We start from the raw sequence: 12230 nt of genomic DNA on the forward strand, positions 1-12230 counted from the left end.
ACACATTAGTTTTTATTGTGCCAAACAAGGCACCAAATCCACGGCGACTTTGAGTCATGTTTCCTTACTTTGGCTCAATTAAGGTTTAACCTAAAGTCTCCAAGACTTTTGCTCATCTAAAGAATGGGATTAGTTTGTTCACATTTGAACATCTCTACTAAGTTTAGGTCAATCAAATTAACTTCCATAAGTTAAATCAATTTAGAGAGAAATTCGCATTGGGATTAATTTGATTAGCATAATATAATTTTGCCGCAAAAAACTAAATTAAATAGTGACAATATTACACAAGTCGCAAGATCGAAAATCCGCTATGCTCGTAATCATCTCTTGCGCCACAGGTGACAATTATCCAAAATTTAATTTAATTTATGCGCAAAATATTGGTTTTCGGGAGTTAATCTACAAAGATTTCTCTCAACCGAATAACCTCCCACTGACTATGGCATATACAAAGCATGATAAATTCCATACAATAGCATCTTAATGTAAATTTACAAATAACTCATACTATATTCATTTAATAATGGAATTCTAATAAATAAATAAATAAATAATCATGCTCCTCTAATTACAACATATTACAAACTCTAAAAAAAAATATGCTGTATTAAATATTTAAATTATGCCATAACAGAAAGTACATCATCCTGAAATTTTCTGAAATTTTCTGGTATTTTCTGAAATTTTAAATAACTAATAAACACACATAAAATCAGAAATAAATATTCCAGAATCTGATAAAATGCTATAACTATACCAGTAAATAGTAAACTATATCAATAGTCTACAATAAAAAATTCAGCCCCAGAAATTTAATCATGCAACACCAGATGCATTTTAAAGAGAAAATAATGCATTATTATTTCAGGAAAAATATTTTTTATTTTCATAAAATTTTCAAAATTTTACAGAATGTAGAAAAAATTAATTCTGAGTGTAACGGTACCAACCATGCTTAAAACAAAGCTATAACGAATAAATTATGGCCAATTAACGCAATTCAGAATTAAAAACAAACAAACAAAGCCTTAGAGCCAAGCCAGGCGGGAAAAACGGCTCGGCTCGGCTCGGCTCGGCTCGGCGCCGCTCAGCGCAACTCGGCGCGAGTCGGCATAAGGGGCGGCTCGGCGCGGCACGGAGCGCGGCTCGGCGATCGGCTCCAGCACGCGGCGCGCGTGCGAGGCGCGGACGGCGTGCGCGTGGACAGCGCCACTGACGCGCGCGTGATGGCGCGTGCAGGCGCGTCTGCAGGGGCGTCTGGCGCGTGTGGGCGCGTGGCAGCGCGTGGGCGCGCGTGGCTACGGCGTGGTGGCGCGTGCATACCACGCGCCGCCTTCCAGGGTACTGACTGGTCCGATTTTTATACTGCCGGACTCCTTTGTTCAAAATAAAACCGTTTATGGTATGAAAAAAGACATTAATGAACATAAAAAAATATTTATGCTCTTAATCTAATCAAAGTAGATTTTTTTTTTCTTTTACAAACATTCATGTATATAATGTAAACATACACATGTAAAAATATACACATGATTAAAAAGAAACACGAAAATATCCATCAATGGCTCTGATACCAATGTAAATCAGAGTATAAAAACATGCAGCGAAATAAAATGTTTAGATCATACCTTTTGATGATAGAACCTCGTGGATAAATCACGTGCTTCCTGAATCTAGTCAATCAACCCAGCAGTGAAGTGATATTACAATATTGAATATCACCCACACAAACCACAGTGCAAATGGCTTTTGATCGTTATTTTGGGAGAGAGTCAGTATCTTGGAAAAAGAAAACAAACATACGTTGTTTTTTCCACTTAATCACCCATATCCCATATATCAGATATATAATCTATTTATCTCATTTATCCATTTGTTAAATGAGATAATATCTGATATCTATATCATCTATCCATATCATGATATGATAGATATATATCCTGAGTGGCTATCCAAATAGGTTTGAATTTAGATTCAAAACCCATTTGGATGAGGTTCAAAAGGTTCTAAGGGTCATGCCACATGGGCGCCCAATTTCTAACATGTATATATATATATATATATATAACCAAACCAAACCAAAAGATTTCTCTCTCTCTCTCTCTGATGCACGGCTCCGATGATACACACAAGTATGTATGTATGTATGTATATATGTATACTTATATCTCATCTCTGTTCTGTTCCCCACCGTTGTGTCTTCAGATCTCAGATCTGAAATCTGTGTGCGTGTGTGTTTGTATCTCAGATTTAGGGTTGACAAGTGTTGCATGTATTGTAACATCCCGAAATTTCTTACAAGAATATACCACAACCATACATAGCATAATACAATAAAGTCCTCTTTCTCATTGAATTAAGATTCAAAATGTACAAATCCATGTTTACACATTAATCTCAGTCCATGTCCTTGGGTAAGTTCAATAAGCAAGAAGACTATACAAAAGAAATTTGCCATTAAGGCATACAAAAGTTTTAAGCTTTCGTCCAATACAACGAAACGTATCTACAATGCTTGACATAAAACTCTACACTTCTACAATTAAATTTCTTGGACCCAGCTTTCTAGCAAAATAAAAGTGTAAACTTCAAGTCACTGCGGTGGTGTGTCACCTGTTCCTAAAAAAATCAGATAGGGTTGAGCTATATGCCCAGTAAGAATACGTTTAACCAAGTATCTAATCATTTGGACATGCACACGACACTATTATAACTAAATAGATAAATAAAAAAAAAAAATTAAAGTACACTTTCATTCCACACAAAATGTTCTCAACATTAGAAAGAGAAATGTACTATGAGTCCCTTACAAGAGTCCAAACCACATACACAAGTCACTTTCACTTAATACTATCCCCACATTTACCAACTATTATACGGCAGGACGTAGACACCCAAAATTATCTGTTTTTTCACTTTTACCGACTGCAATACGGCAAGACCAGTAGACACCAAAAAACAAGTCTGTGATGAATTCACTCTCTTGTTTGGGATTGGGTTGGTGTTGGCCAAACATTCCAACCAGTAGTTCCAATAGAAGAGGAGGCAACTTCATCCCATGCAGAAGGTTTTGGAGTAGATGAAGAGCTTCCAACATCCATTTGGGTGAATTTTTGGTCTAAAGGCACATAGTCTGCAAATGTCTCAATAAGTTGTATAAATGGAGGAGGATAAATATGGCTAATATATGCATGGAATTCCTTCGAGATTGATCATCATTGTCCAAAACCTCTTCGTATGCTTAGTCAATAAGTGAAAGGTGTGATTAGCCATCAAAGGTGTATCAGTCCCTTCGCCTGCACAGATAGTAGAGGTAGTTAGGCATTTTGAAATAAGCCCTAGCACCCATGTATGATTCTAGCTAGGCAATATTACACATCTATTTTTATCAGAACAACAGAAAGCTTCCACTCTTTCACTAGGTTCAAAGAGAATAAAAGCTTAGGGGCAATTGAGAGGGAATAAAAATAACCACAAGAATTATGTGGGTCCATGCATTGTCACGTGGCATAGTTATGGACTATCACATATATGACAGTTGTCAAATTCTTATCAAACACTGCATTAGTGGTTTATGTTATACAAAACTCATTAGAATATGAAATCTTATCGATATAGAAGTCCCAAACAATTTGGGATAGGACTTCTAGAACATTCAAACTACTTGCTAGATAAGTCACTAGATATTATAAATAGGCAACACCCTTGTGGGTTGAGGTATGCAATTTCTCTCTGTAAATTAATCCATTAAATATTTTGATAATATTAGAGGGCTGACTTGGGTATCGAAGGGCCCCTGGCTACGGCTGGGGGTGTTTTGTCTTGCAAACGGCGATCATGTAGGTGCTGACCATCTTCTTCATTGAATTTCTTTGTCAACAAATACGGTATTTTCTTTTTTATGTTTGTTCATTTGGGAAATATTATGGTACACACTCTTTGAATGGGTATATAATATTCACCTATTATATATTTTGGTGGTAAATGTTATGCATCTTGTGATAAATATTACATATATTTTTTGTAGCAGTTATAACAATTTGTGATTCATAAATAAAGTTACACATTCTGTGATAGTGTTACATATTTTTGTTGTAATGTTATACATTTTTTTTATCCAAACATTTTCTAACTACAAAATGTGTAACAATATCACAAAATGCGTAACATTACCACGAAAATGCGTAAGTTCATTTCTTAACCACAAATTGTCATAACTCCTACAAAAAACAATATAACATTTATCACAAAATACGTAATATATATCACGAAAATATATGACAAGCTTGAAAAATCTAGAAATCCCCTAGATATTTATTTGTGATTATGTATCAATTTTAAGTAGTAAATATCAATCCCAATCAAACAATCAAGACAAATCGACACGACGATTTTAACGTGAAAAAGCCATAATTGGAGCGCCTCCAATTCTGATAAAAAACCACAGGCCAAAGCCACAAAACAATCCACTAAGAAGACAAAAAGAATTACACAAGTGCATTCTTAATTACCTAGCGAGTCCATGCCCGAATTGAACGGACCCCTATATGCCTCTTCCACCACGGTTTTCACCTTGGAACTGTCTTACCCAACGTTGAATCCACAACGCCGATGTCGAATCACGACGATGAGCCACTCCAGAATCCACCAAAGCTTCAGGCCCAAATTCTCCAGAATCCACCGAAGGAGAGCACTCTCTTTTGTATAGAATAAACAAACAATCCTTTGATGTATACTTCTTAAACCATGAGTTGAATACTCAATCAAACATCAAAGAAAATTAGCAAAATAGCCCCAGATATAAACCCTAATATCCAAGAAGAAGATCTGGAAGCCGTAACCCTAAAATCTGACTGAAACACATATTTATAGCAATCTATTCTATGATCTCCGCTTGAGCGCAGGAATGGCCGCTCGAGCACTAGAAATTCCGCTTGAGCGGAAAAATGCAACTCCCAGTATTTTTGCAAGCGATCAAACTTCTGGAAGCAAGCATTCTTCGCTCGAGCGCACAAATGGCTGCTCGAGCAGACAAGCAACTTCAAATGCATTTTTGCATTCTGCTTGATCATAGTCAGCGAAGTGGCAAACATTAAAGAATAAACTTCTGAAACATCTCTGCAAAACGCAATTCGGGTTAGATTCTCATCGAAAACTCATAGCCTCACTGAAATAAAAGATCGAATACAATTACAATTGAAAGGAGTTTTGTCAAACAGGATTGCCAAGAATAGAAACCTAACAAAGCTGGATGTGATTCCCCTGGTCTATAACCAGATGCATCTTCTTCTTTTTTTATTTTGTTTAATTTTTTTTTTCGGGATTTTGATTTCCAATTCGGAGCCTCATCAGTCATGTGAGTTCGTCACATTTTTTTTATTATTATTTTTTTTTTCAGAACTGGAGTAGAGCACACTTAACTTAACTTGGTAAACCTGTTCGATAAACAAAATCGCATATGCGGGCGAGGGACCGCACATACGGGAAGAAGGGCTGTATGTGAGGTGAAGGATTGGCTTTTTGAGATTGTATTTTGAAAAAAGAAAAAAAAAAGTGCGTAGGGCACATGCGATGATGGTGCTGCACGTGCAGCCAGGGGCTCGGATGTGTGGAAATGTCAGATTCAGCTCCAAAATTTGATCTACTTTTTATAAAATGGGATCCCTTTTCTCTCTCCCTTCACGTTTACCTTATATATATATATATATATATATATCTCTTTATACTTATCTTTTTTCTTCCTTATTTCTACGTAATCTCACCAAAACTCACTCTTTCCTTGATTACTCCCAATCCATTGTGATTTTGACTCTAGTCCTTTGGGGAAGTTTGGAGAGCTCATCAAGAGCTTTATCTTGTGTGGTGGAGATCGATTTTCAGCACCGTCAAATTTGGAATTTTCATATCATCTTCTTTCTAGAGCTTGAGATAGGGATTTTCTTTGAGTTATATGTACTTTTTGCAAGTCTATGGTTATTTTGATATTGTTTGGAGTGTGTTGATTCAAGGTTTGATTTTTATGAGATTGTGCTTTCCCTAAAGGGGGATTCTCTCAAATCTTTCTCCAAATCTTTTAATTTATGAATTATGAGAATGTTTTGGGAGTTTTATGAGTAAAAACCGTTAAAAAAAAATGAGAAAACTTTAATTTTGTGAAAATCCTAAGCTTGAGGAAGTTCAAGAAAATATTGTATTGATAAAAAAGATATATGAGTTATATGATAGATGGGGTTTCTAATTGCATAAAACCTTTCAAAATGAGAATCTCTCTCTCTTTCTCTCTCTCTCTCTCTCTCTCTCTCTATATATATATATATATGTATTGTGAAAACCCTAAATTTTGGAAACACTACTAGAAAAAGGACCTTTTGCTACTATATAATTTGCGACTACTTGACCAGCCGTCGCAAATAACCAATTTATTCCTCTTTTACCCGTTTTCCTTCCTTATATTTGCCCTAGTTTTAGAAAAATTAAAACACGGATTGTTCTCTCTCTCTCGCATTACAGACATGCATAGCTCTGCTCTCTCGCTCTTCCGCTCGCCATTGTCGTCTGAAGATCTCCATCGGTATGAATCGCTCTTTCAATCTCGCTCTCTTTCTCTGTCCCTCAATCTCCCTCTCAATCTCTATCTCTCTGTCTCGCTGTCTCTCTCTCTCTCTCGTTTTCTTGAGTTCTCAAGCTTGTAATATACTTGTCAATTTGTTGAATTTCAGGTGATTTCATTGCAAATTAGGTGATTTCATCAGTGTCTTGTGAGAATAGAAGTAAATTTGCAATCCTCAACCTCCTCTATCGCCTCTGCTTCTCTCTATCTGACTTAGGAAATCTAGGTTTTCAATTATTTGCAATTCTTTTCTCATATGAAATGTTTCTATCTATTTTCAATCTTTATCTTGATCTGAGAACTTGTTTAGCTCCTTATGTGATCAAATTGATCATAAACGTTTGTTTTTCCTCAAGTGAGACTTGAATCTCAGTTTGTTTATTGTGAAAAATGTTATAAAACGAGAGCAAAAAAATGTATTTTTATTGTTTTTTTTTTTCCATTTTTTAGAGCCAAAAAAATACTATAACCAGATTCAGAAATTATTTTTTTCTTTTCTGTTCTTTTTTCCATTTAGTTCAGGAATACTGAATAAAACTGACAATTTTCCCATCCTTCTATCAATGTTATAGCGATATAGATACACATTATTTGTATAATGCTTCTATCAATTTTCCATTGTTTAAAATGCTTGATTTTGCTGACTGTTTCCATTCTAACTTGAACATCTGCATTCCGTTGTGTCCAAATTATGGCTTTTTTCTTTTGTTTTTTTTTTTTTTGCCCCTAAATATGATGTTTGTGCTGAAGAAAAATGATTTTTTAAAGCTTTTTATATCCTTTATTTTCATTTATGGGAGGGAAGAAGAAAAATAGTAAATAGAAAAATGATGTTCCCACATTATTCCATTGGGCTCATGAAATACACTTCTATTTATCATTAATGTGTGAAAATAAAGATCTCTGTTCTTTAATTCAGTAACACAGCTTTTAGTGTAACCAGGCCTTAGTTTTGTATTTTCTAAATTTATGTTATGAACCTTCTGTTTATTGGTGATTTGATTTGGGAATTTTGACTTAATAGGAATAGGTGTTATTTTGTCACGTAACAAAACATGACAAAACACTTGCTAGGGTGTTTTGTCAAGGGCTTGATTAACATTGTTATCTGTACTAAAGTAGCGATCTTCAAACTCCTCCATGCCTGGGATCACATGTGAATCCTTGTTCAGTGACATGTCAATCTCCCATGTCACAATTTTTAGCTTTGGGAATTTCTTACAAACAGCATGTCTTCCTTCAGGAGCCTGCGTCGTAATTTCAAAATTTTCAAAAATGAAATATAAACTATTAATAATTCTGTAGAACTTAAAATTGTCTGGAGAGAAAACAATTAAACAATTCTCTTATCTAGGTGCCTGCTGTTTTTTGATTTTTATATCTATACTTCAGAGAGAATGTTGACTCTTCAAACAAATCTCTATTAAAATTTGTTTAGGATGTCTGAGAAGCCCAAAACTTCTGAGAGAATTGATGAGCAGTATTTCTCAAAAATTGTGGAAGACTTCAGTAGCCGAGCAATGAAGCTGGAAAGCGACTTGTTCAGGTATGAATCAAGTTTTCCATTCATGAAAACAATTTTTAGAAACTATTGTCCTGTATCAATTGGAAGATCAAGTATGCTACAGAGACCTGTACATGAAAATGTACCCTACACATGCAGCTTACCAAACCGTATTTTGTGCTCATCATAGAACTTACCATGTGTTTCATCATTTTTTTCTTTTGTTTTGTATTTGTTTTGATTCGTTACTACCAATCAGTATACATGGCATGGGTTACATAAATTTACCCATGAAACCAAAATTAGAGCTGAGTAGCCAAATGCAACAAGACAGCATCAATTTGTGATGCAGATTAAACAAGACAGCATCAATTGTAGACATAAGAGTGGAATACCAGGAAATAGAGAAGTTCTCTGTCATCAACCGTTTTGCGAAGTTCCACTGCCGGGGGCAATCAGATGCAGCAGAGACCTCATCATCGGGTGGCACAACTCCAACTGCACTGAAATCATGTCCACAAAGATATGTCACTGCATTTCCCATGCCTAGGACAGTGCCTGAAGGAGCACCATGTCTTTCACTTTGATCACTGATGATCAATCACTTCACCTCTTGCATGCCCCTTCGATCCATACTCTGTTTTCCGTTGCCTCTGTCTGCTGCAGCCTGTAGTCTTTTTTCAATAACCTCAATGCCGGTGCACAAGAAAACCAATGAAAAGGGCACCCCCCCCAAAAAAAAAAAAGAAAAAAAAGGGGGAAAATTTGGGGAAGGTGAACTGCTAGAACTGCTAGAAATTGAAGCCATTTGATCTTTTTGATCAAGCCCGGTTGTTGTCAATTTTGAGGAAGTATATATTGTTCTTAATATATTTTCATGAGAATTTAAGGAGATTCATGGAGTAACCCAATCATCTTTCCTAGGGTTGTTACATTAATCAACTAAATTTACATGTATTTCATATGAATTTCTGGTAGCTGTGGCTTTGCAGCCATTCTTCTTCTTCTTCTTCCTTTTTTTCCAGGGTTGGTAGAAGAGTTGGCATCATGAAGAAAAACAGGATAATTGGCAACTAAATGAGGCACGGTTTCAGAGGTACCCTTTGGCTCTATTTGATAGCAATGTCGTTTAAAAAAGAATCTATCTACTAATGAGCATCTTAAATGTATTGGTTAGTAAAGCATTTGAGGGTTGTACATTCTTCAACTATCCATTTTTATTGGGGAATGTTCAACCAGTTTAAGCCTATTATGGAGTGCTGTATGAGCACTACTAAGAAATGCCTCCAGTGACAGTTACCCTCTGCTGTAGCATTCTTCTTGGTGGAGTTTTGTTTACTAAATGCAGGTGGTTTTAAATCATAATTTCCGAACCTAGTAGTTTTAAACTTATTTTCCAAACTCAGGATGTTTCATGAAGTTTTTTTCAGCAACTATAGTTGTGTTTTGAATCATGACTCTATAAAATAACTTGAGTTTGGAAAATATGTTTAAAACTGCTTCATTTGAAAATTCAATTTCCAAACATTTGCATTTGGTGAAAAAAACCTTGGACTGTATATAAATTATTGGCGAAGCTTCTAGAACTCCACAACAGATATTGGGGTTTTGTTTGGTGAAGTTTTGTACTGTGTCTATTTGTTGGTTTTTTTTTTCTGACTAAAGCACTTTATTGTAGGGGGGGACAAAAGGTCCCTGACAAAGATCTCATGTTTACTAGTAACTACTAAAATTCTATTGTTTGTTTTGTTTATTCTGATTAAAAGTACAAAGTTTTCAGACAATGATTCTGTGGCCCTTATTTATTAATGTCATCATAAAATCAAGTAGGATAAGATGGATGGGGAGATTGAAAGAAAGACAAAAGGAGTGACTTATTGCAGAGGACCCAAAAAGCATTTTATTTTGGTTGGAACGATTGAATTGAATTCTCTTTGACACACACACATGGTTGAAATTGTCACCATTCCCTTCAGATGAAGTGAGTTAGAAAGAAGCATGTTAGTGTTGGTCATTATAGTTATGTTGGATGATGTGGGCTTTCATATAATTATTGTAAGCAAAGGCTCCCACATGCTGAAAATTAGAACTAACACGTCAGTCATTAGTGCCAATAATGAACTGCCATCAAAGGCTTAAGATTGAAGTCCAACACAATGGCAACTACAAATATAGAGAAATCAAAGATCTCAGCTTAAATAAATTACAGTTTCTTTCTATTATGAGCTCAAAAGTGATTTCATCGGAATTAGTGGAATGTTGGACCTATGGGCTTCTTTTTTCCTGAATTAAGAAATATACATAAATCATAACCTTCCTATGGCAGATTGTTAGTTGCATTGATGGTGCTTATTATTTCCGACACATGGGCAACTCTTTTGATAAAAGGTTTCCAAAATTCTTCATTGCTAATTCTTGAATTACATAGTGAAGTCAGGAACTTGATGTGAACTTCTAAATAGTGAAGTCAAATTTCTTCTTGTTGTTTTGGTATTAATCTATGCTAGGACAAAGATTATGTTAATCATGTTCATTTTTTAAATTCTTTGGTTTATTCATTAATCTGATTGGATTGGGTGACCATTTTCTTGTCTATTTATTTGTGCAAATTACGAATTGGCATCTATATTTTTGTACTTTACTCCAAGCAAAAGAATTTAGAGAATGAATCTTTTTTTTTTCTCTTGACAATTTCTTTTCAAATAGTTTTATTTTTATTATTTTAAGTTAAACTGCATTAAATTTTCAAGTCACGTGTATATGTTTTTGCAGGTTTTGTTGAGGGAGTAGTTGATATAATCGAGCGGCTGATGTTTGGGAGCCAAACTGAGATTATGTTGCTCTCTCTTTTCTTTTCTTTTCTTTTCTTCTTTTTTTTTTTTCTTTTTCTTTCTTCTTCTTTTTTTTTTTTTTTTTTTTGAGGACTTAAATCTTTTAGCACAATATATTTTAAGGATGGTTGATGGATATTTCTTTTGCATGTATGAAAGTTTATATTTTGTTTGCACACTTATATGTGAATGTATTTCTATTATGAGTTTAAATTAATTTGTTAATTTTGTTATTTTTTATTAAAAAAAAATTGTTAGGTGTTTGCAATTGATTTTTTTGTTGTAATAAACGTATATATGATTTTATTATAAAAATAATTATTTGCGACGGTAAAAAAGAAGTCGCTAAAAGTGTTTTTGAATTTTTTTTTTTGTTGTTGCGACGGCAAAATAGCTGTTGTAAAAAGTAGGTTAGGCAGTCGCAAATAGTTTGCGACTGTTATTTTGCGGTCGCAAAAAGTATTTGCCACCCCCACATTCGCGACCCTCATTTGCCGTCGCATGGGCCGTCGCAAAAAGTCTTTTGCGACTGTTTTTTTATTATTTGCGACGGCTTGTAGCGGTCGCAAAAAGTACTTTTTTTAGTAGTGAAATTTGAAAAAAAATTAAAATTTTGTGAAATCATGAATTGTTGAGATTCATTTTTGAGAAATGATGAAGAAATTGATATATTCACCCCTTTTGTTGAAATTCCATATAAGAGAGAAATTGATGTTGAGAAAATAGTGAATAGTATATTGTTATACTTATCTTGAAAAGATGAAGATTGAGAATGATGGTTATCATCTTGAGATTTCTTCGATTAAAAGAGAGAAGAAATATATTTGATGATGTGTTCTCTTGGAATATATATATTGACTAGAAATGTAGAACTTGATCACAATGAAAGATTGTGTGGATGAAATGAAAAAGTATTGAGAAATTTAAGAAAGTCCAAGGAATTAATATAGATATATATTACATTGGCATTTCAGTTCATGTTCATTGTTTTCTTTTGAACTGGTATTGTTGAGATCACTTTTGAAACGGAAATGATTTTGTGGATCAAATGTTGTTATTGAACTGTTTTAGGGTAAATATGGTGGGGGAATCCTATTAGGAGGTATAGTTTAAGAATTAAATTTGCCTGAGTGTCCTTAGTGTAAGACCAGAAACACATGCGTATCGGTGCCTAAGCCCTCTAGTTAGAAGTTGGTAAGGTAGGATTTGGTAGTGCTTAATACACCTACTTGCAAACACTAGCCTTGGAGATTTGCCTGAGTCATATTTACTACTGCTCGTT

The 12230-nt window shown here is 34.7% G+C and overlaps 1 long non-coding RNA gene across 1 annotated transcript; it reads left to right on the top strand.

Annotated features, from left to right (window-relative positions):
• The first annotated feature begins 7450 nt into the window (after nt 1–7450).
• On the top strand, nt 7451–11151 carry LOC145789449 (uncharacterized). Its single transcript, XR_014327388.1, has 3 exons — nt 7451–8159; nt 8470–9213; nt 10890–11151. It is a non-coding gene; the product is annotated as an uncharacterized LOC145789449 (long non-coding RNA).
• The last annotated feature ends 1079 nt before the right edge of the window (nt 11152–12230 follow it).

Source organism: Camellia sinensis, chromosome 4, assembly GCF_055761805.1.
Source record: "Camellia sinensis isolate YWXY chromosome 4, ASM5576180v1, whole genome shotgun sequence".
Taxonomy (NCBI): Eukaryota; Viridiplantae; Streptophyta; class Magnoliopsida; order Ericales; family Theaceae; genus Camellia; species Camellia sinensis.